General features: G+C 38.9%; 1 protein-coding gene across 5 annotated transcripts in view; it reads left to right on the forward strand.

The window, feature by feature from the left end:
- The window catches only part of VPS41 (VPS41 subunit of HOPS complex), a 200,089-nt gene that overhangs the window by 60,290 nt on the left and 114,319 nt on the right, over window positions 1-25,480 (forward strand). The window contains exon 1 of one of the 5 annotated variants that reach the window (XM_044946822.2): window positions 14,810-14,814. The exons of the other annotated variants lie outside the window; for them this stretch is intronic. The gene's annotated coding sequence lies outside the window, so the exon portion shown is untranslated. Of the gene's footprint in view, window positions 1-14,809; window positions 14,815-25,480 lie in introns of those variants that run through there. 5 annotated transcript variants of the gene reach the window in all.

The raw sequence follows: 25,480 nt of genomic DNA on the forward strand, positions 1-25,480 counted from the left end.
AGAGAAAGTGAAAGTCATCCACTACTGGTGAAAATGTCAAAAGATGTAACCACTTTGCAAAACAGTGTGGTGGTTTTATGAAACATTAAGCACGCACTTAGTATATGATCCAGCTATTTTAGGAAATGAAAGCATATGCTAATCTGAAGACTTGTGCATGAATGTTCATATAATATTTTGTTTATAATAGCTCTAAAGTGGGTCTGTATGTCCATCTGTAGTGAACAGATAAACAGAATGTGATACATCCACATGATGGCATTCTGTTCATTCACAGAAAGGAATGAACATTTGAGACACACTACAACATGCATGGATCTCAAATCTATCGTGTTAAGTTAAAGATGCCATACTCAAAAGATTACATACCATATTGTTGTTTGTTGTTCAGTTGCTAAGTCATACCCAAGTCTTTGAAAACACATATTATATGGCTGTGTTTATATAAAATTCTAGAAAATACAAGCAAATCTATAGTGACAGAAAGCAGATCAGTGGTTGCCTGGAGATGGGCAGAGAAATGGTACTGTTGTGGGAGGGGGCACCCTTTCCAGGGCCTAAAAGGGGGCTCTTATCTAACACTTGGAATTGAATTGTCCAAGGAGACATGTGTGCTGAGAATGCAAGAGACTGCATTGGAAAGGGTGCCTGGGCAGAGGGCAGGAGGGTCAGGGAATCCAGGAGGACTACTCTGTCACGTGGCGCACAGTCTCTGGTTTTATGGTGAAGGGATTAGTTTCAGATTGTGGCCTGTCATTCTGATGCAGGGCCCTTCCTGGTGGGGCACTCGTTGCTCAGCCAGCATGGATGCCAAACAAGAAGAATTCTGGGAAGTGGTAGGACACATGGCGTCTCCTTTTGACCTTTCCCAAATTCTTCCAGTTGGTTGTGGCTTTTTAATTCCATGTTGCTTACCGGGACTTCCTGTCATAAAGTAACTCATGCAATGCTTACTATGGTTCCTGGCCAGGATGGGTGATTTCAGTCAGCATGTTTCCCCTAACAGTATGGTGGGATTATAAAAGTAATATAGAAACCTAAATGTCCATCAAAAGAGGAATGGATAGAGAAGATGTGGTACATATATACAATGGAATATTACTCAGCCATAAAAAGAACAACGGAATGCCACTTGCAGTGATGTGGATGGATCTAGAGATTATCATACTAAGTGAAGTAAGTTAGAGAAAGACAAACATCATATGATGTTGCTTATATGTGGAATCTAAAATAAGTGGCACAAATGAACTTACTTACAAAACAGGAATAAAGTCATGAATATAGAAAACAAACTTAGAGTTACCAGGGGAGGGGAAGGAGGCAGGGAGAGAGAAATTGGGAGACTGGGATTGACAAATATACTTGTTTAGCTGCTAAGTCGTGTCTGACTCCTTTGTGATTCCATGGAGCCTGCCAGGCTCCTCTCTCCATGGGATTTCCTGGGCAGGAATACTGGAGTGTGTTGCCATTTCCCTCTCCAGGGGATCTTCATGACCCAGGGATTGAACCCATGTTTCCTGCTTTGGCATGTGGATTCTTTACCACTGAACCACCAGGAAAGCCTGAAAATCCACTATTATGTATAAAATAGATAACTAAGAAGGACCTACTGTATAGCACAGGGAACTATATGCAATAATCTGTAATGACCTATATGGGGAAAGAATCTACAAAAGAGTGAATATTTATATAACTGATATACTTTGCTTTACAACAGAAACAAATGCAACATTATAAATCAACTATGTTATGAAATTTTAAAAAATGTATAAAAATCTCAAAAGAAAAGTGACTTTAAGAAACTTTCAGGGCTGTACATTCATTATATTCATTGTGGCAAAGGTTTTGCTAGTATATATTTATGTCACAACTTTACCAAATTTAAATATATACAGTTTTCTGTATGTCAGTTACATCTCAGTAAACCTGTTTTTTAAAAATAAAAATGGCAAACTATAGAAAGAATAACATGTTCCCAGTGGTATTATCTACACTTCAGAATGTTAGGTGCCTCTGTGTAACTGTTGGGTATTCTTTAAGGTGCTTGATAGTATAAACAATACCATCCAGAATGGGATCTAAATTATCTAATTTTTGGCTTCTTTGGCCTTTCTTTAGGTTATGAGTCAAAGGGGAAAATTAAGAAAAAAAATATTTAACATTTTCCTTGTTTCTTTTTTTTAAGTTGAAGTAAGTTGATTTGTAATATTGTGTTAGTTTCAGGCGTATGGCATAGTGATTCAGTAGTATTTTCACAGATTATCTTCCATTATAGGTTATTACTAGACAATAGGTACAGTCCCCTGTGCTGTGTGGCATGTTCTTGTTGCTTATCTGTTTCATCTATAGTAATTTATATCTGTTCATCTCAAACCCCTAATTTGTCCCTTTCCTGCTCACGCTCCTTTTTTTCAACCATAACTTTGTTTTTTATATCCGTGAGTCTGTTTCTGTTTTTCACATACATTCATTTGTATTGTTTTTTTAGATTTTGCATGAAAGTGATATCATATAGTATTTGTCTTTCTCTGTCTGACTTATTTCACTAAGCATAATATTCTCTTGGTTCATCAATGTTGTTTCAAATGGCAGTGTTTCGTTCTTTTTATGGCTGAGTGATATTCCATTGTGTGTGTGTGTGTATATATACCAACCACCTCTTCTTAATCAGATTTGCTGTTGATGGGCACTTGGGTTGTTTCCATGTCATGCCTATTGCATGTAGTGCTGATATGATCCTTGAGGTGCATCTGTCTTTTCAAATTAGTATTTTCTGTTTTTCTGGAAATATACCCAGGAGTGGAGTTGCTAGATCATATGGTAGTTCTGTTTTTATTTTTTTAAGTAACCACTGTTTTCCACAGTGGTTGCACCAAATTACATTCTCACCAACAGTGTAGGAGGGTTCCCTTTTCTCCATATACTTACCAACATGTGCAATTTTAGACTTTTTGATGATAGCCATTTTGATAGGTATGAAGTGATACCTTGTTGTTTTTATTTGCATTTCTCTAATATTTAGTGATGCTGAGCATCTTTTCACATGCCTGTTAGCCATCTGAATGTCTTCTTTGGAGGTCCAATGGCATCCTTCATTAGTGCGTGGTTACTTATACAGTATTTTCTTTGTTTCTGACCAATGAAATATGGTTGGGGAAAATACCAGAAGTTCAGCACACATGTGAAATGAAAGAATTTTCCCAGTATTGCCAATATCTTTTTTCTATTTTGGTTCTGTATTTGCACAAGTAATCCACTTTCTATATTGTAGATCCATTTTAGGGGGAGCTCTGCCTTTTATAGAAATGATACAGTAACTCAGAATGGGATAACTGAATAAGTTAGGATTTGTTTTAGGTTCCCCCATAGCACGGGTGCTCTATTTTAGACAGAAAAAATGGGTTTGTTTGAAATAATGAAATGAGCAAATTCTGTACTGAATATCTCGTTTGGGTACATCTGCCTTGCTAGCTGAGTGTCTTCCAGAATTTCATTCGATTTTCTGGAGGAATTGAGTTTCATCTCAGAGGGAGAGAATTAAATACTGTTAGGTAGTCTTAACATTTGACTGCATTTTACTATAGTGTATAAAAGTTAATATATTAGTCAGGGAATTTGGGTTGCTTAGTGACAGAAATCCATCTCAGCCAGGCTTAACCGTCTGTGGGATTTACTGGCTCTCTTGTGAGTCAAGTGGGGCTGAAGTGGGTCTTTGGGATCTGCATAGCATCTTAGAGCAATGTTTACTTCTGGGATAGGTTTTTTTTTTTTTTTTTTTTTTTTTTTTTGTATGGTGGGTACCATGGTCAGGCCACAGTCCAAGACTGATGATGCCTCAGAACTATAATCCTCATAAACAAGGTAGGACTCCATCAGTGATTGTGGGTAAAACCTACCATGAAGGACTTTGATGAGTCTGGTTGGGTTGCATTCTTCTACCTGAATTAGTGGCTATTGGTTGTTTAGGCTAGGCCTGAGTTGAAAGCGGGAATAGGTAGTGGGGAAGGGGTGGCTGAATTGCATTCTAATCATACAGCATGTGTTTCTCAATTAAAAAAAAAAAGAGCTGTAAAACTGCCTGGAGCCAACTTTTCTGTGCCCTATACACCTAAAGAATGATGCTAAATCTAGGAGAGATAGAGGGATAAACATTCTTAGGTGGGCTGGAGAATCTTGTGACTGATTCTTTCCTTTGAACAAATCCTTTGAGGTGAAATCACCAGCGCAGACCCTATGAACATCTTTTAAAAAGTAATTTTACTGACTTGTAGTTGAGTTTGGGGCTTTCTGTGTAACTCAGTGGTAAAGAATCTGCCTGCCACGCAGGAGATGCAGGTTTGATCGCTGGGTTGGGAAGATCCTCCAGTGAAGGAAATAGCAACCCACTCCAGTATTCTTGTCTGGGAAATCCCATGGACAGAGGAGCCTGTTGGGCTATAGTCCATGGGGTTGCAAAAGTTGGACATAGTGACTAGACAACAACAACAAATAGTTTATTTGCAGTGCTGTATTAGTTTCTGGTGTGCAGCAAAATGAATCAGTTTTACATCTACATATAGTCATTCTTCCAATCCAAAGGCAATGTCAGAGAATGCTCAAACTACCGCACAATTGCACTCATCTCACACGCTAGTAAAGTAATGCTCAAAATTCTCCAAGCCAGACTTCAGCAATACGTGAACCGTGAACTTCCAGATGTTCAAGCTGGTATTAGAAAAGGCAGAGGAATCAGAGATCAAATTGCCAACATCTGCTGGATCATGGAAAAAGCAAGAGAGTTCCAGAAAAACATATATTTCTACTTTATTAACTATGCCAAAGCCTTTGACTGTGTGGATCATAATAAACTGTGGAAAATTCTAAAAGAGATGGAAATACCAGACCACCTGACGTGCCTCTGGAGAAACCTATATGCAGGTCAGGAAGCAACAGTTAGAACTGGACATGGAACAACAGACTGGTTCCAAATAGGAAAAGGAGTTCGTCAAGGCTGTGTATTGTCACCCTGCTTATTTAACCTCTATGCAGAGTACATCATGAGAAACGCTGGGCTGGAAGAAGCACAAGCTGGAATCAAGATTGCTGGGAGAAATATCAATAACCTCAGATATGCAGATGACACCACCCTTATGGCAGAAAGTGAAGAGGAACTAAAAGCCTCTTGATGAAAGTGAAAGAGGAGAGTGAAAAAGTTGGCTTAAAGCTCAACATTCAGAAAACTAAGATCATGGCATCCAGTCCCATCACTTCATGGGAAATAGATGTGGAAACAGTGTCAGACTTTACTTTTGGGGGCTCCAAAATCACTGCAGATGGTGATTGCAGCCATAAAATTAAAAGACGCTTACTCCTTGGAAGGAAAGTTATGACCAACCTAGATAGCATATTCAGAAGCAGAGACGTTACGTTGCCAACAAAGGTCCGTCTAGTCAAGGCTATGGTTTTTCCTGTGGTCATGTATGGATGTGAAAGTTGGACTGTGAAGAAAGCTGAGTGCCGAAGAATTGATGCTTTTGAACTGTGGTGTTGGAGAAGACTCTTGAGAGTCCCTTGGACTGCAAGGAGATCCAACCAATCCATCCTAAAGGAGATCAGTCCTGGGTGTTCTTTGGAAGGAATGATGCTAAAGCTGAAACTCAAGTACTTTGGCCACCTCATGTGAAGAGTTGACTCATTGGGAAAGACCCTGATTCTGGGACGGATTGGGGGCAGGAGGAGAAGGGGATGACAGAGGATGAGATGGCTGGATGGTATCACTGACTCGATGAACATGAGTTTGGGTGAACACCGGATTTGGTGATGAACAGGGAGGCCTGGCGTGCTGCAGTTCATGGGGTTGCAAAGAGTCGGACACGACTGAGCGACTGAACTGAACTGAACTGATAGTCATTCTTTAGATTCTTTTCCCATGTAGGTCATTACAGAGTATTGAGTAAGAGTCTCCTGTGCTATATATAGCTTGAACATTTTTAAGGTTTGTGGAATATTTCATTGCACTCAGGTTGTACCAAATTATATTCCCACCAGCACTGGGTGAGAATATGTCGGTATGTCTCATCAAGTTGCATTTACTGTCGTCATTCAAACTTTCTTTGCCACTTAAATTTCTAGAAAATGGGAATTAATTGATCTCAGGTATACTTTTTTTTTTTGGTTACTAATGAGGCCATGTACTCTTGAGAATTGTTAGTTCCTAAGTGAAGAGGAACTCAAATGCCTCTTGATGAAAGTAAAAGTGGAGAGTGAAAAAGTTGGCTTAAAGCTCAACAATCAGAAAACGAAGATCATGGCATCTGGTCCCACCACTTCATGGGAAATAGATGGGGAAACAGTGGAAACAGTGTCAGACTTTATTTTTCTGGGCTGCAAAATCACTGCAGATGGTGACTGCAGCAATGAAATTAAAAGATGCTTACTCCTTGGAAGGAAAGTTATGACCAACCTAGATAGCATATTCAAAAGCAGAGACGTTACTTTGCCAACAAAGGTTTGTCTAGTCAAGGCTATGGTTTTTCCTGTGGTCATGTATGGATGAGAGAGTTGGACTGTGAAGAAGTCTGAGCACCAAAGAATTGATGCTTTTGAACTGTGGTGTTGGAGAAGACTCTTGAGAGTCCCTTGGACTGCAAGGAGATCCAACCAGTGCATTCTGAAGGAGATCAGCCCTGGGATTTCTTTGGAAGGAATGATGCTAAAGCTGAAAGTCCAGTACTTTGGCCACCTCATGTGAAGAGTTGACTCATTGGAAAAGACTCTGATGCTGGGAGGGATTGGGGGCAGGAGGAGAAGGGGATGACAGAGGATGAGATGGCTGGATGACGTCACTGACTCAATGGACGTGAGTCTGAGTGAACTCCAGGAGTTGGTGATGGACAGGGAGGCCTGGTGTGCTGCGATTCATGGGGTTGCAAAGAGTCGGACACGACTGAGCGACTGATCTGATCTGATATGATCTGATACTTTGTCAGTATGTATGTAAACTTCTAAATTGATTCATAATTTAAAAGTTCATTATTGTCAAGCAGAAATAACAGCATTGATCTGGGCAACTCATGTGATGTCTCAAAATCAGAAGTCACCAACAAGTCAAATTTAATAACTTGCAAATAAATCTTTCATTAGCTTGAGTGGGTTATTTTACCTTTCCTTCACTTTCTTTATAAAAGGTAGAGTATAGTCACTCCCCTGATTTATGTGACTATTTTAAAGATTCTTTGTAAAATAATGTATTGTAAAATATGTAGTGTGAGGATCAGTCACTGAGAGCCCTTAAGAGGAGTGGGGTCAAGTCAAGAGACTGATTGCATGACATTTAGGACACTTACTGAAGGAGAGCTGTTACTTTTGAATTCATTTGTATGGTTGGCTTTCACTCTGTTCTGTAGAACAGGCAAACATGCGAGAGAGGGAGGAAGCGAAGGAGTGGGGGAGGCAAGAAGGAAAAAAAAAGAGAGAAGGGAAGACACTCTTGCTCTTATCCACTAATTTGCTTCTCGCTCTGTCAGATCCTTTTTTATTTGGGGAGCAGGCATCTTTTATCATTGGGCTCAAGTAGGCTTACTTCCTTGAAGTTTTAAGAACATATTTACTTATATAACTTGGTTCTGCAAATGGATCCCAGTGCAGCTCTAGTGAGTTGACTTCAGGAGTTTCTTTTCAGTGTAAAGACATTGCAATGTGGTCTCGAAGATACTTCTTTCAAGAACTGTTGAGAGATGACAGTCTACTTGGGAGATGACTTAATGGAGATTTGATAAAGTAGTGATTGTACACCAGAGAGCATTAGAACAATAATTTCTGTGGTAAAAGTAGAGGTGAATTTGTGAAGTTTTAAATGGTCTTTCTTCATCTTATGCCTGAAAAGGAACTTGGGCATTTTCTATTTGGTTAATAACTTGGTCTCAGTCATTTAAACTATTTGTACTGCCCTTTTGGGATAAGTGATTTTTTTTCCCCCAACCTGTGAAAACACAAAGGCTTTACTTTGTCAGAGATTGGTTTTAGATAAAGAGAATGCATTAGCATCCCTGTGCTAGTATTAAGTCGCAAATAAAAGTGAGAAGAATAAGAACATTTGTACTCCTGACAGGCTTTTCCTTTATCATTGATGGTTTCGTTGACTTGATATTGAGAAATTAAGTAAAGATACCTGGTGAGACAGATGTTCAGATAGCTCTGTAGTCATCATGAGTTTGCATTGTGTTCACCTTTCTTGAACAGGTTTTGTTAATTAAGTTTCTGCTCATAGGTGGACTAGCAGTGACATAGCAGACTCTTAGGACCTGGACAATCTTAAGGGTTAAGCCTTTCAGACTTAATTTTAAAGACTAGTGATATGCTTATTATTCCTTTTCTAGTTACAGGAAGTCCACTACACATGAATGAGTTCTGTTTCAAGAGTGCATTCGTAAGTCCAACAAAATTAGCTTAGGTTCCCAACTGACACAATTGTCTACATAGTGCTGGACTGTAATAAGTTTATAATACTTTTCACACAAATAATACATCGAAAACAAACACAAAAAACATTTTAACTCTTACAGCAGAGTACCTTGAAAAGTACAGTGGTACACACAACAGCTGGCATACAGAGGCACGTCCACATCTTTGAAAGTGCGCATCTTGAAGTTTTGTGTGTAGGGGGCTTACTGTATATGGACTTAGAGTTGACAGCCCCACTTTTGTTGCCTTAACTCTTACAGAAAAATGGTATTATATGCTCTGGGGCAGTGTACTCTGGGAAAAAATGGAATTTTGTATTTTGAAATCATAGTGTTGAACCCTGTAGGCTGGGTTTCCCAGAGGGGATCTTCCTGACCCAAGGATTGAACCCACGTCTTTTATGTTTCCTGCATTGGCAGGCAGGTTCTTTACCACTGGCACCACCTGGGAAGCCCTCTAGTGGGCCAGATAATATTAAGTTTCTCTTTGAATCTAAATATTATTGCCGGGTTTCCCTGGTGGCTCAGACAGTAAAGAAACTACTTGCAGTGGAGGAGACCCGGGTTTGATCCTTGGGTTGGGAAGATCCCCTGGAGAAGGCAATGGCTACCCACTCCTGTATTTTTGCCTGGGGAATTCCATGGACAGAGGAGCCTGATGGGACCCATTCCATGGGGTTGCAGAGAGTTGGACATGACTAAGTGACTGAGGCACACATGGTTTCTGACACAAAGCCAGTTTTCAACTACCTTCAAAGACTGAGCTTTTGCTGGCCCCTGATGAAGAGCATCCCTTCAGAAGGCTTCATCTCTGCTCCTCTTCGCTGTTTACTTCTGTCTCTGTGACATTTATCTTCCGTCATCTGCCTCCCATCTTTCCCCATATAGCCCCTGGATGCTGCTCATAGCTCATACTCTTGCTGGTTCTTTGTATCACCACCACCCTTGTTTAAGTCTTCACTGAATCGCACTTGAGTAATTTACAGTGAAATTCCATTAATCTACTCTAGAAACCCCACATCTCCCCTAATCCCTCCTTTGCACAGTGGCCCAAGTAATCGTCTCAGAGGAGAGCTGGGAGTTTGTCATTCCCCTCCCTGAAAATACTCCTGTGGCTCGTCGATGCCTGGGAATAAAACAGAGGTCTCCCTGAGGCCGCCAGGCCTTCTGCTGACTGAGCTACGTTGTTCTCCCACATCGTGGCCTGCACTGTATCCACACTGCCCTTTGGCTCTTGCTGGAATGTGCTTTCCTGTCTTTGTGGAAATGCTGTGTCCTTCCCTCTCTGTGATACCTTCCTGATGACCCCACTCAGAAGAGTCCATCCTTCATATTCATTCAAAAATGTGTTCTTATTCCTAGCCAGCATTCTGTAAGGATGTGCAAGGGGTATAAAGAATAATAAAACACAGACCGTGTTCTCGGGTTGAATCAGTTGTGGAACTAGTTACATAAACAACCATCTGTAATCTAAGGTGTTAAATTGTGGATTAGAGGTGTGTGTGAAGCGCTGTGGTCCCAGACTTCGTACACAAACACCTTGAAGGCAGGCCTTGTTTGTCGTTTGACTCTCTATGTATTATGTGAAGGTTTTGCTGATACCAGTTGCTCTTTTGCGAAGTGCATTTATTAGTGAGTTGTTGTTTTGCATTTTACCCTTACACTAAACTGATGACTTTGCACTTCTTTCATGACTCTGCTTTCCTTTTTTCTTTTCTTTTTTTGGCTGTACAGTGCGGCTTGTGAGATGTCAGTTCCCCAACCAGAGATTGAACCTGGGACACAGCAGTGAAAGCCTGGAATCCTAACCATTAGGCTACCAGGGAATTCCCTCTGCTTTCCTTTCTTTTTAAATTTTTATTTTTTTGGCCACGTCACGTGACATGTGGGATCTTCCTTTCCCTGACCAGTATTGAAATTGCGCCCACTTCAATGGAAGCAGAGTCTTAACCATTGGACCACCAGAGAAGTCCCTGCTTTCCTTTTTCTATCACTCCTTCCTTTGTATCTTTATTGGGAACATATATAAACAAGAAAACTATTGACTCAGGTTAAGACACACTTCACACATTATATTTCACTATTTGAAAGCTATCAGTTGTATTTCTTTTCAGGTCATTTATATGCATAACAGATGTTAATTCCTTCAATAGTGGCTTTCCAGTAAAACAGATTGTTTTTATAATGGCATCACAGCCCAGCATAGTGTCTGGTACAGATACCAGCAAAAGAAACTGCTGGTTCTTTTGGCTGTTGCTCAGACCGATTTACCTAGAAGTTTCTGCTAAAGTTTTCCTCCGTCACGTGTGACATTTAGTGTTGTAGACAGCCAGGCAAGTCATCACAGGAAGACTGCTCCAAGGTGTCTGCTCTCAAGTGTTAAGCACAGGGGCATCACACGCTCTGGGGAAGACAGGCTCGGGCTCCAATGTGCTACTCGTCCCTCTCACTGTTGGGGTCCACTGCAGCTTTGTTGTGTCCCCAGAAGGTCCCCGTATAAACATGAACAGTGTTCCAGTGATTTGCCAGTTTCCTAAGGGCAAGGATCCCATTTAGCCTGTTCACGACATGCCCCTGACATCTAGGACAATCCCTTGCAGGTGAATTAAGGGAAATGTGGACCAAAAGGCTGTTTTTGCCTTTTATCGAAGTTATGTTTTAATTGGTGTCAAGATCATGACTCTCTGTCTTGGTTACATGTTGTGTGCAAGCCAGCCTCCTCCTACTCTTGTGGCAGGGAATGTGGCTGTCACGGGCAGAAGATGAAGTTTAACAAAAGGAAAGCAGCTCTAGGAATCAGCAGTGTGCCCGCTTCTTAGGAGGCAATCCCTTCCAAATCCTCCCTGTGCTTTTAAAGGTTGTTAGGATTTAGAAAACGAACATGTATCTAGTAAGTCTTCTGCAGTGGCAAGGCCATTGGTGCCCCCGCTGTGCTGAGGTTGTGCGTCCAGCAAGTAAACCCTGAGCCTGTCGGGAGCCAGCCACATGCATCCGTCGCCACAAGGTGGGGACAGCGGTGGGCCTTGAGGTGTCAAAGGAGGTTGCAAATGGTCCTTGAAAATTGCCAGCATCCGAGGCACACCCAGTGTGCTCTTATGGGGGCAGTGGTTAAGAATTCTTGTTGGAGAATATTCTTCAAAGGTCAGAAAAAATATATTTAGGAATGTTTTGTGAACAGCAGGACTGACTTCTCAGCAGTCTTATAAATGCAGAGAAGTTAACCTTAAGTGTTCACGTAAAACAGTGATAACAGTGGATGGACAAAATTCTTTTCAAGCAAGGTAACTCTTGTTCAAAACTATTTCTCATTCCCAGATGATTTTTATTTCTTTTGGATGATGTTCAGGATAGCAGAGTTAAAATTAAAGAGTTCATTATCTAAAAGGATAATTTGGTTATTTGATCATTAGAATCGAAGTTACATTTAAGTGGAGAACTAGAGATAATATATATTTTTTCCTATCAAACAGTATTCTTCTCGTGGAGGTTGTATCAGTAGAATATGAAGGCTATCCAGTGATAAGTGTAGACAGTGGACTCTCCATATGTTAATTATTTCTCATTATTTACATAAATTCTGTAGCATCAAGGGAAAGCTATGATAAACCCTAAAGTTACTTGAAGCACTATAGCAAGTTCAAAGTCACTGTGAGAGGGAAATCATCTGTAGTTCAATAAATGGTGATATTTGGGGACTCTTTGTGCTCTTGTATTAGAAGTATAGCAGACCTCACCTAACGTAACAGACATGTAGTTGTTTCATATTATTAAAATACTGTATTGGTACTCTCAATATTGACTAAAATATAAGTTATTCAAGTAGTTTTCACTGCGAAATGCTTGTATGAATAGACTGTACTTTTTAAAAAAAGAAAATTGAGGTATAGTTGATTTACAGTGTTGTGTTTCAGGTATACAGCAAAGTGATTCAGTTTTACATATATATCTATCCTTTTCCAGATTTGTTTCCCTTATAGATTATTAGCAAAAATTGAGTATAATTCCCTGTGTTGTACAGTAGGATCTTGTGTGTGTGTGTGTGTGTGTTTTGCCTATTTTACATATGGTAGTATGTGTATGTTAATCCAAAACTCCTAATTTACCCTACCCTCCTTTCCCCTTTGGTGACCCTAAGTTTGTTTCATATGTCTGTAAGTCTATTTCTGTTTTCTTAATAAGTTCATTTGTATATGTGTATGCATCAGTCAGTTCAGTCGGTCAGTTGTGTCTGACTCTTTGTGACCCCATGGACTGCCACACACCAAGCTTCCCTGTCCATCACCAACTCCCGGAGCTTGCTCAAACTCAGGTCCATTGAGTCTGTGATGCCATCCAACCATCTCATCCTATATCATCCCCTTCTCCTCCTGCCTTCAATCTTGCCCAGCATTAGGATCTTTTCCAGTGAGTGAGTTCTTCGCATCAGGTGGCCAAAGCACTGGAGTTTCAGCTTTAGCATCAGTCCTTCCAATAAATATTTAGGACTGATTTCCTTTAGGATGGACTGGTTGGATCTCCTTGCAGTCCAAGGGACTCTCAAGAGTCTTCTTCAACACCACAGTTCAAAAGAAGGAATTCTTCAGTGCTCAGCTTTCTTTATAGCCCAACTCTCACATCCATATATAACTACTAGAAAAACCATAGCTTTGATTAGACGGACCTTTGTTGTCTCTGCTTTTTAATATGCTGTCTAGGTTGGTCATAGCTTTTCTTCCAAGGAGTAAGCATCTTTTAGTTTCATGGCTACAGTCACCATCTGCAGTGATTTTGGAGCCCCCCCAAATAAAGTCTTTCATTGTTTCCGTTGTTTCTCTATCTATTTGCCATGAAGTGATGGGACCAGATGCCATGATCTTAGTTTTCTGAATGTTGATTTGTAAACCAACTTTTTCACTCTCCTCTTTCACTTTCATTAAGAGCCTCTTTAGTTCCTCTTCACTTTCTGCCATAAGGGTGGTGTCCTCTGCATATCTGAGGTTATTGATATTTCTCCCAGCAATGTTGATTCCAGCTTGTGCTTCATTCAGCCCAGCGTTTCTCATGATGTACTCTGCATGTAAGTTAAATAAGCAGGGTGACAATATATATCAATATATATGTTTTATTAATATATAATATAATAAATAAATATATAAAATCTATGTGTATATATATTAATATTTATATATATTAATACATATATATTTAAATCCCACATGTGATATCATATGATATAGCTTTACTTCATTCCCTCTGCTTCGTTGAGATATAATTGACTTAATACCTAAATTTAAAGTGTACCATGTTATGCTTTGATATATAACTTGATACCTATATATGTTGTGAAGTGTTAGCACAGTAAGATTAGTTAACACATCCTTCACCTCACTTCATTGCTGCTTTGTTGTCCTTGTCGTAATGAGAACATTAAAGCACTACTCTCACAGCAGTTTTCAAGTATATAATGCAATATTGTTACCTGCAGTCACCCTGCTGTACATGAGATCCCTGGAACTAACTTATCTTGTAACTAAAAGTTTATTCCCTTGACTAACATTTCCACATTTTCCTACCCACTGGCCTCTGCAACCACTGTTTTATTCTATTTCTATGAGTTCTTTGTTTTTAGATTCCATGTATGAGTTTTTATCTTTGTCTTTCTGACTTATTTCACTAAGCATAATAACCAGAAAATCCTTCCATGTTGCTGCAAACGGTTTTTTTTTTTTTTATGGTTAAATCATATCATATATAGATACACATCACATTTTCTTCATTCATTTATTTGTTGGCAGTCATCTAGGTTGTTGCCATGTCTTGGCTGTTGTGAATAATGCTGAAATGAACGTGCAGGTGCAAAGATTTTTTCTCTTGGAGATCCTTATTTCATTTCCTTTGAATATATATAGAAGTGATATTGCTGAATTTTATGGTAGTTCTATTTTTAATTTTTTGAGGAATCTCCACAGTTTTCCTGACTGGATGTACAAATTTGCATTCCCACCAGCTGTGCATCAGGGTTCTCTTTGCTCCACATCCTCACTAACATTTGTTATTTGTGATCTTTTTGTTAATAGTCATTTTAACAGCTGTGAAGTGATACCTCATTGTGGCTTTTATTTGCATTTCCCTGATGACGAGAATTGTTGAGCACCTTTTCTAGTACTGTTAGTCATTTGTATGTCTTATTTGGAGAAATGTCTATTCAAGGCCTCTGCCCATGTTTGAATCAACTTTTTTTTCCCCCAGAGTTATTGTATGGGTTCTTTATATATTTTAGATATGAACTCCTTGTCAGATATTTAGTTTACAGATATTTTATTCCATTCTTTAAGCCATCTTTCATTTTGTTTATTTTCTCTTTTGCTGCACAGGAGCTTTTTAGTTTGATGTAGTCCCACTTGTTGACTTTTGACTTTGTTCTTGTGCCTTTGGTGTCTTATCCAAAAAAATCATTGCAAGGACCAATGTCAAGGAGCTTTTCTGGGTTATTTTCTTCTAAGAGTTTTACAGTTTCAGATATTATCCTTAAGTTCTTAATCCACTTTTGGGTTAATTTTTGTGAGTGGTATGTAGGAGTCCAGTTTCATTCTTTTACATGTGAATGTCCAGTTTTCCTACCATTTACTGAGGGTAGTGAGTGTCCTTTCCCCATTGAATATTTTTGGCTTCCTTATCAAATATTAGGTAACCTTATGGATGTGGATTTATTGCATCTTTTCCATTGGTCTATGTGTTTGTTTTTATGCCAGTAATTCTACTGTTCTTATTACTATGGGTTTGTAATACAGTTTGAAGTGAGCTTCCCTGGTGGCTCAGCTGGTAAAGAATCCACCTGCAACGTGGGAGACCTGGGTGTGATCCCTGGGTTGAGAAGATTCCCCCAGAGAATGAAATGGTTACCCACTTCAGTATTCTTGCCTGGAGAATCCATGGACTGTATAGTCCATGGGGTCACAAAGAGTCGGACGTGACTGAGCGACTTTCACTTTGAAGTCAGGAAGTGTGATGTCTCCATTTCTTTCTCCAGATTGTTTTGACTATTCAGGGTCTCTTGTGATTCCATTTGACTTTTAGGAATGTTTTTTCTATTTCTATGGAAAGGGATGTACTTTTGAAGGTATAAATTTATAAAAGATGATCAGTAGCTGTGGAATAAGGGGTATTCCAGCCATATTATTATGCAAAATTTTCAATGTAACTTATATACAGCTATGCTACAGTTCATCACCGTCCCTTCTGTTTATTCAGAGTAGAAAATAAATGATTTTTTCTCAAATTGGAATGAATTGCTACTGATAAATAAAGCATTGTCCCCCATCTGCAGAAAGAGCAGTTTCTATAAAGACTGAAATACCACTTCAAGAACTTCAAACTAATGTAGATATTAAATCTTAGAGAGGTAGGGCTATTGTTAAGACTTAATAAGAAGACACAGTTCTTGTATAGTCATTTCAACTCTGAAATATAGTAGGTACCACGAGGAAGTAACTGCTATATGTAAGCCATCAGCTTCTCAAGTCTGATGTTGAATATTGAAAACCTCTTGAAAGAGCAGGGGTGCATTAGAACTTGACTTCCCGTTGAACTTTGAGGCTTTACCGTTCTTTAAAACTTCTCTTATCCTTAGGAAAATAACATTATAGCAAAATTGTTTTGAGTTTTTATCTGTCCTGCTACTTAATTAGTTTTCTTCTTACAGAGCATTTGTTTGTTTATTTAACCTGTTTTCTGGTTCAGAGCCTCATACTTGGAAAGACTGGGGTTCTTATTCTTTTGGCAGCATCATCAAGTTCTTCTGTGCCAGCTGCTGGGCTTAAAGTAGATTTCTGTGGGAATTCCCTGGCAGTCCAATGGTTAGGACTCTGTATGATGTTCCAGGTTCAAATTCTGGTTGGGGAACTAAGATCCCACAAGCCATGTGCTGTGGCCAAAAGTAAATAATTAAATTTCTGCTCTCTGGGAGCTCAAGTTAAGTGCTGGAGGCAGACAACAAAGTGAGTTATTGTTGTGAAGTAGGCATGCTCTGATTGAGAGAGGTAGAAGGAGAGGACTTAGTCATTTTCAGTTGCTCCTGTGGGGTGTGAGGGAGAAGGATTGGTCTTGGATGACCAGTAGGCTCAGGGTCATTTGGTGAAAGTGAGATACAGAAGGCGGCCATGGTTCTGCAGATGGTTGGTTGACATGAAGCTGAGTGTAGTTGTTGAGTTTGAGTCTATCACTCTAAAGGGATACTGGAGAGAGGTGAAGACAGACACTAAAGAAGAACTATAGCCAGGGAGCATGACTGAAAGTTGTGATCAGAAAGGCAAAACAGAAACGAGAAGTGGGTATATATGGAAGCCAATGGAGGTGAGTTGCAGATGCCAGAAAGTCATGAGGACCGAAGGACATCCACTGACTTTGAAAGCCGGGTCTGTGTTGGTGACCTTTCCATAAGCAGCTTTGGTGGCAGCATTCAGGCAGAAAACCCTTTACTGTGTTAGTGAATGAATCAACTGAAGGAGTTGAAGGGAGTAGACAGTCACTTTTTTCATATACCTTACATGATTGGTTTCTTTTGAGGGTCTTCCTTTGCTCATCAGCTGGCATAAATGGCAGCCCAGCATGTGGTATTTCCCACATCCATGCCTGTGAGAAATGGAAAAGAGGTACAAATAAGGCAGTGAGCCAAGCTTTTTCATTGGTGAATGATTGTGATCAAATTTAAATATATAATTAAAAAAACAAAACAGTAACACTGTTACTCTTGTATTTTGTAGATAAGTTCTGGACTCTTCTTAGGTGGTTTTCATAATTCAATTCTAAGTGTACTTATTGAACAATCTATATGCCTCCAACTTTAAATGTCTTTCCTTGCTTCCAAATGGAAACGGGACAGGAAGAGAAGTCACTGACAACACAGTGGTGACTCTCAGCTGTTCAGTGACAGGAGAGGAGAGTCACCTAAGGAACTAACGTGCACCTTTGAAGTATAGGCTGGTGAACTGGACCAGAGAGTGTGTAGGTGCCGTCCTGTTCATTATCTGCCCCTGGTGTGAAAAACGTTAAAGAACTCTACCATTTAAATGAAGGTCATCATCTAGCTTTCTGATAATTAATTTGATAATTTAAATTCCTGATGGTAACTGATTTCTCATCTCCTAATTTTTATCTCTGTTATTTTAGTGTTTATTTTTGCATTATTTTGTTTCAGTCCTGAACCAGTGTTTTAGTATATGTTTAGTTATTATTGTTACCCTTTTGGTTTTGTTGTTAAAGATTTTTAAGGTCTTCATTTATTTCATTTAAATTTTATTACTTGGATACTAAGTCACTTCAGTTATGTCTGACTCTTAACAACCCTTGCACTGTAGCCCACCAGGCTTCTCTGTCCATGGGATTCTCCAGGCAAGAATACTGGAGTGGTTTGCCATGCTCTCATCCAGGGGATCTTCCTCACCCAGGGATCAAACCCATATCTCTTAAATCTCATGCATTGGCAGGCTTGTTCTTTGCCACTAGCATCACCTGGGAAGCACATTTGTTACATATCCAGAATTTATTATTGCTTCAAAGTCAAACTTGGTCATTTTTTCTAGGATTTTTTTCAGTCTCTTGCCCTAGCCTTTGTCATACGTGTGCACTTAGGATTTAAAGTTTTTTGATGGTTTCTCTTCCTCCCTCTTTTTCTTAATGGAAAACATACTATATTTGTATCTCCTAAACAACATACATTGGGTTCATGATTATTTAGCCTTTTATTTTTGTAATGTGATAGGTAAGAATGATGTATTTTGTTTTTGTCCCAAGATTATAAGTAACATGGAGTCCTTATCTTTTGGTTTGTTTATTGTGTTATTCAACAGTGCTTTATAGCCCATGGTGGTAGGTTGAACAATGGAGAGGGTGTGGTCCTCATGCTGAGGGAAGAGAAAGTTGGAAGGAAGCAGTGGGCAGCAGGGTCATTTGTCACAGAGTGATCAAGCAAAGTGAAGCTGAAAGGCCTCCAAGTGCTTCAACCCCAGGAAGTTCTTGGTGGCCTCAGGAGACCTCTTGGCAGTAATGATGGGCCGGGCCAGTTGTCATGGCATTTAGGAGTGACAGGGACATTGAGAGGATCTCCCAAGGAACGGGCTGGAGGCTTTAAGCCTTCTCTTTTGCTTTTACTGAAGCTGTGTGCTGAGATTTTGGAGAAAGCTCCACACAGGTTCTCCAGCTTCAGTGTTGCCTCTCTTTGATTATTCCCCATCTTGATTGGAAGGATTTAAAGCAAACCTAGAGATGAAATCTAAGAGCAGCAAAGAAGATCTGAGAGTTTTTAGTTAAGGTTAGGCCCTTCTGCATTTGCAGCAACATGGATGAACCTAGAGAGATCATACTAACTGAAATAAGTCAGAAAGACAAAAAACAAATACCACACGATATGACTTATATTCCACAATGTAAAATATGACACAAGTGAATTTACCTGTGAGAGAGAAGCATAGAGAATATGCTGGTGGTTACCAAGGGGAAGGAAGTGGGAGAGGGATGTATTGGGGAGTTTGGAATTAGCAGATGCAAGCTATTATATATAAAATGGATAAAAAAGATCCTGCTCTATAATATAGGGAGCTGTATATTCAATATCTTGTGATACAAACATAATGGAAAAGAACATGAAAAATATATGTACACACACATATATGAGTGTGTGTGTCTAACTGAATCACTTTGCTGTACAGCAGAAATTAACACAGCATTGTAAATCAACTATTCTTCAATAAATTTCTTTTTTAAGTTAGCCCATCTAGCCGTAGAATAAGTCCACCAGAAAATAAATGTTTCTCTTGCTTCTTTTTGTTGTGTAGATGTATAGAAAACCCACAATTAGGTGTATTTTGCAGAGACTTAAATCCAACTGGAGGTCTGGCTTATCTCAGGGTGTGTCCTCAGGGGAGAGGAAAATCAGCAGTAAACTGAGCTCTTCCCAAGTCTGAAAGGACACATGTGCTTTTCACACGTGTGATGGAGGGCAGCTTGCTTGCTCACGGTGACTGAAGAGCATGGAGCTGCGTGGGCAACCCTGTGGATGTTGCCATTGCTGAATAGTGGGTCTCTGGGAGAACGTAAACGAAACCCCATCTTCTGTTTCTTATTCTTTCCAGTCGATGTCCATGGGGATGCAGTATTTGTGAAGGAATCAATTATCCATTTGTTAGTCAGAGGAGCCTTACCAATTATACATTAGCAGATTGATTTCTGAGGTTCACGTTGGGGGACCAATAGCTTAAGGTGGGATGATGAGGAGCATCGGGGGAAAAGAAGTGGCCACAAAGAACACCATTAAAAGCAGCTTTTGAAACGACCGTGAATTTACTCCTAATTGAAGAGCTGACATAATCCATACTAAGTGTATTTATTTCAAGCCTCGTACATTAGGTAATTGATTATCACATGAGGCGGACATGCGGGTGATTTTGCCTTTTCTTTAAATTTAAGACCTTGGGACCACCTGTCGTGGACTTGGCTTTAGAAGGTATGTGCTGGTCCTGGGCCCCTCCTGTTTCCTCGGGCTTCTTTTTTTTTGTTCCATTAAGGAAACATTTTCGTATGTTCTATGGTGTCAGCTTGACGTTATTGATTTTTGAACCAACTCACTTATATTGTCCAGAATTCCAAACATGTCTCCATTAGGAATAAAATTGTAGCTAATGGAAAATACAGCTGAGGCCATTTTTCTCTGGTCTGTTTTCCCTCTGGTTCTGTAACCTTGTCCACATCTATTCCAGTAGTCTATCTTTCTGCAGCATACTCCCTCCATTATATGTATAAAGCAGGCAGATGGAAAAAATCAGCATTGAAGGAAAGCTGAATCTTGCGCTCCTGGTTTCCTCCCGTATCCTTTCTTATTCCTGTTGTGTTGTTGCTGCTTATTTCTAGTGTTTAGAAAAGACAGATATACATGAGGCATTTGTTCCTGAGTGGAATGATTATGTACCATTGACAGCTGTACTATTGAAATCTGGTTGTTTATTCTTTATTAAATGTTATGAAACTGTTATAAAAACTAACATGCACAGTTTACTGCTCCAGATAAAAATATATGCTGCAGGTCCCCCAAAGGATGGCTTTAACAAGTAAGATTCATTGTGATTTCTTTTTGTTTTTAGATTCATGGATTTAGTATATAATAATTTAAAAATATTTATCTTTTAATTACAAACAAAATATATTTTTGTTGTAAAAAATCAGCAGGGACTTCCTTGGTAGTCCAGTGGTTAAGACTCCGCGCTCCCAATGCAGGGGACATGGGTTTGATCTCTGGTTGAGGAACTGAAATCTTGCATGCTATGTAACACGGCTCCCCACTGCCACCCCACCCCCCAAATCAGCAAAACCTAGACAGGAACAGTTGTCACGGTAATAGTATGTCAGCATTCAGATAGAAGTAATGCTAATATATTGGGAAATCTACTTCTGGACATATATATATATATATACACACACACACACCTGTAAATATAGTAGTGATTTGATCCCTGGGTTAGGATCCCTTGGAGAGGAAATGGCAACTCACTCCAATATTCTTGCCTGGGAAATTCCATGGAGAGAGGAGCCAGCGGGTTGCAAAGAGTTGACTACAACTGAGCATGCATGCATTTATAAACATTAGATCATATAGCTAAATTATAAGCTTTGAATGCATAGTCCTCTAGGCTCCCAAGTCTGCTGAAGACTTCTGAAACCAATTGCAAGTTCTGGGGGTTCCCAAATCCATCCTCATGTTTCATAATTAGTTAAAGGCCTCACAGAACTCACTGAACTCTCTTTATAGTGGGGGCTACTCTCTCTGAGTAGCCCCCACTATAAGACATAACTGTTAGCTATGTGGGTGTGGCATAGATGACTTCCTAGAAGCCAAAGGGAAAGAACAGACCTCTCTTTGATCAAAGCCAATTTTTTTTTTCTATGTAATATTTCTTTTTAGACCCTGATGCTGGGAAAGATTGAGGGCAGGAGGAGAAAGGAACAACAGAGGATAAGATGGTTGGATGGCATCACCAGCTCAGCTCAATAGATATGAAAGTGAAAGAAAGTCAAAGTGAAAGTTGCTCCAACTCTTTGCAGCCCCATGGAATATGCAGTCCATGGAATTCTCCAGGCCAGAATACTGGAGTGGGTAGCCTTTCCCTTCTCCAGGGGATCTTCCCAACCCAGGAATTGAACCGAGGTCTTCTGCATTGCAGGTGGATTCTTTACCGGCTGAGTCACCAGGGAAGCCCCACTGGACATGAGTTTGAGGAAACTCCAGGAGACAGTGAAGGACAGAGAAGCCTGGCTTCCTGTTCTGCAGTCTATGGAGTTGCAAAGAGCCGGAGACGACTTAGCGACTGAACAACGACAAACTTACTTAAAAAAAAAATGATCATTTAGACGTCTCACTTTTAGAACTATAGGTAATTTCCATTTCTCAGTGTCTTAAAAGAGAGATCTGCTATGGAAAGCATATTTTTGCAAAATAATCTTTGTTCTTCTTCTTGGTTGTAATAGGCAGTGCATATTTTAAAGAATATTGATACACATTGCTAAATGATCTTCCAGAGTTTCTCCAAATTTGAATTACTGCTTCCAGTGTAAGAGTAGTGTCTATTTTTGTGCTTCCTTTCTAAAACTAAATATTTGGAAAAAATTTTTGTTGATTCCCTGGTGGCTCAGAGGTTAAAGCGTCTGCCGGCAATGCAGGAGACCTGGGTTCGATCCCTGGGTTGGGAAGATTCCCCTGGAGAAGGAAATGGCAATCCACTCCAGTATTCTTGCCTGGAGAATCCCATGAACGGAGGAGCCTGGTGGGCTACAGTTCACGGGGTCGCAAATAGTCGGACACGACTGAGCCACTTCACTTCACAGGTGAAATACTTCACTGCATTCCTTTGCATCTGTTGATTTTTACTGAGGTTGCCTATTGTTCCTGTTTATTTATAGTTTTTCTGTTTCTTTTGTGAGTTGTCTATTTACTTGGTTTGATTTATGTGAGGAAAAAGAATCCAGATTTCTTCAAAAACTATAGAGTATTTTAAAATGTACATAAGCTGCAGAATTGTTTGCAGTGTTCATGCTAAGGGATAAATGTCCCTAATCTATAATAACCTGTTGTGAATCAATTTTAAAATTATGGACACCCTGATAACAAAACAGTTTCTTCCTCTGGCTTCATACTTAGAGCATATAGTTTAAGACTGCAGTTTTTATGGATATGTTAACTGGCTTCTCTTTTCAGTTCTATTTGAAATGACCTAAGAAATAGAAAATATTTGTACTCTTGTTTTAAAATAAGGAAGGAAGAAGGGAGTAAATAAACATGTGCTAAATACCTCATCTTCTAAATGAGTCCGTTAATACAGTTGCATTTATTTGAGGCAGGAGGAGGAGACATAATTCAGGTATTATAGTAATTTTGAAGATAATCACTAATAAGATGAAAATAGAGTAAACACATCTAAATTCTTTGATAGACCAAGAGAAATGAATTTGAGTAATATAACAAAAGAATAATGATAAAATAGAGAAACATAATTTTTAAAAATATAAAATAATGTAGCAACTGCTGCTGCTGCTGCTGTGCTAAGTCCCTTCAGTCGTGTCTGACTCTGTGCAACCCCATAGACGGCAGCCCACCAGGCTCCCCCGTCCCTGGGATTCTCCAGGCAAGAACACTGGAGTGGGTTGCCATTTCCTTCTCCAATGCATGAAAGTGAAAAGTGAAAGTGAAGTCGCTCAGTCATGTCCAACTCTTAACTAAGACAGCACTAAATGGGCCAGGTATTCTATTAATAAAAGAAAGATAGGCTTATCTTTGAAGAACTAATATTCTATAAGCTGATGGAAGTAAAACATAAAAATGTGATCAAAAATATAAAAAGTCAAGCAAAAATTAAGCATCCTGGCAGTAAAAATATGAGAAAAAACGAGTTTAAGGCAAAAGATCATTAACCAGCAGAAGGCATACTGTATTGATGGCATATACAAGTTAAAAGGAAAATATAACAATTACACTCTTATTTTGCCAAATTTTAGGTCATCTAATATCTAGACAAAGATGTATTTGCAAATCAAAGAGGAATGGACAAAAGTACAATTGTAGTGGGAAGTTTTTGAAACATTTCTGTCAGTCTTCTCTAGATCAAGGAGAAAAACGTAAACAAGAATGTATAGAAATTAAACAATATATGCAACATGATTGAAAATATATGTATTTTGAGCTCCAAGATAGAGGATATGAATTACTTCAAAATGATGATATCTTAGGTTTCAAAGAACAACCAATTAATTTAACAAAGAAATGCAAACTACATATCTGACCATAATTTTAGTCACAGTAGAGTTTTTTAAATAATTTGATAGTCACATAACACCATCACTATCTTTGGAAATGAAACAAAACAAAATACTTTTCTCAAAGGGGGTTATACTTATTATAATTGCACAGTATTTTCTGGTCTCTGATTTGTAGCCATTGGTATACCCAAAGGCAAATGCAAAGCATTTGCTTATTTTATGATTAACTAATGAGCAGTTACAACTAATGGGCAATATATTAACTCCAGGAAATTAGAGTAAGGTCAACAAAGGCATAAAGGGAAAATTAGTATGGAATAAGAGTAGAAATTCATAAAATAGAAAACATTAAAAAATAAGGCAAATTAATGGTAATATTGCTTATATTAAAAGATCAATACAACTGATATATACCTGATAAGGGAAATCAAAGAAAAAAGGAAATAAAATATTAATATGCATGATATATTATTGTCATATTTCAATATATGAATGAATATATTTTAATATATTGAATATATAATGAATATATTGAAATATATTGAATGAATATATTTCAATATATTCATATATTCAATATGACAAATACATATTGTCATATTTCCAAATAATAAAAAGAATAGTACCTACCTCATAGGTATGGAGTCATTTCTATGAAGAGTAAATGATGTAATATTCAATAGAACTGTTAGACTAGAGACTGATGCATAAGAAGCAGATAGTAAATATTTACTTAGTAGTAGTGCTAGTTGCATTACTGCTTACTAGAAGTAGTATTAATATCATTGGTATTATTAAAATATTATAAGAATACAAAATAAAAATATTTTATCATTAAGAATCTGAAATACACAGTTTTCTGGGAAAATATAAATGACCAGAATAGAATTAGTTCATTTGAGTAGCTTGACAGTTATGGGGGGAAAATGTAAACCAAGAAATAACCCATTAAAGGCATAGATCCCAGACATTTTCATGGGCAAATTCTTTTAAATTTTATTTAGAAATCTTTGATGTTTGCTTTTATTTTGAAATATAACTCTTTAAAGTACACTTTAAAATGCTCAGTAGAACAAATAGTAATAAAGCAAGCAATCTTATTACTACTGTTCTGTCAAGAATAGAATGTGTGATCCCTTCTCCCACTTCCATGCACAGTACTCTTGGAAGGAGCTGCTGTATTGACCTTTTTGGTAATAAATGCTTAGCTTTTCTTTTTTGTTTTATGTCCTCTGTGTACACTCCCTGGACACTATGGTGTTGCTGCTGCTGCTAAGTTGCTTCAGTCGTGTCCGACTCTGTGTGACCCCATAGACGGCAGCCCACCAGGCTTCCCCATCCCTGGGATTCTCCAGGCAAGAACACTGGAGTGGGTTGCCATTTCCTTCTCCAATGCATGAAAGTGAAAAGTGAAAGTGAAGTTGCTCAGTCGTGTCCAACTCTTAGCGACCCCATGGACTGCAGCCCACCAGGCTCCTCCGTCCGTGGGTTTTTCCAGGCAAGAGTACTGGAGTGGGGTGCCATTGCCTTCTCCGAGACACTGTGGTGTAGTTTTGCCTATTATTGTAGGTTATATAAATGGAGTCATATACTACATACCAGGAATGAGAAAATCCTGCTGACTGTCATTGCTACTCCCAGAATAAAACAAAGCATGATGAGACCTCCAAGGGGAGACATAGGAAACTTTATTTAGAGACGTTAAAGAAGGCCTAATAAATGGAGAACCGCTCCATGTTTATGGATTAGAAGAGTCAAAA

The sequence above is a fragment of the Bubalus bubalis genome, chromosome 8 (genome assembly GCF_019923935.1).
Source record: "Bubalus bubalis isolate 160015118507 breed Murrah chromosome 8, NDDB_SH_1, whole genome shotgun sequence".
Classification (NCBI taxonomy): domain Eukaryota; kingdom Metazoa; phylum Chordata; class Mammalia; order Artiodactyla; family Bovidae; genus Bubalus; species Bubalus bubalis.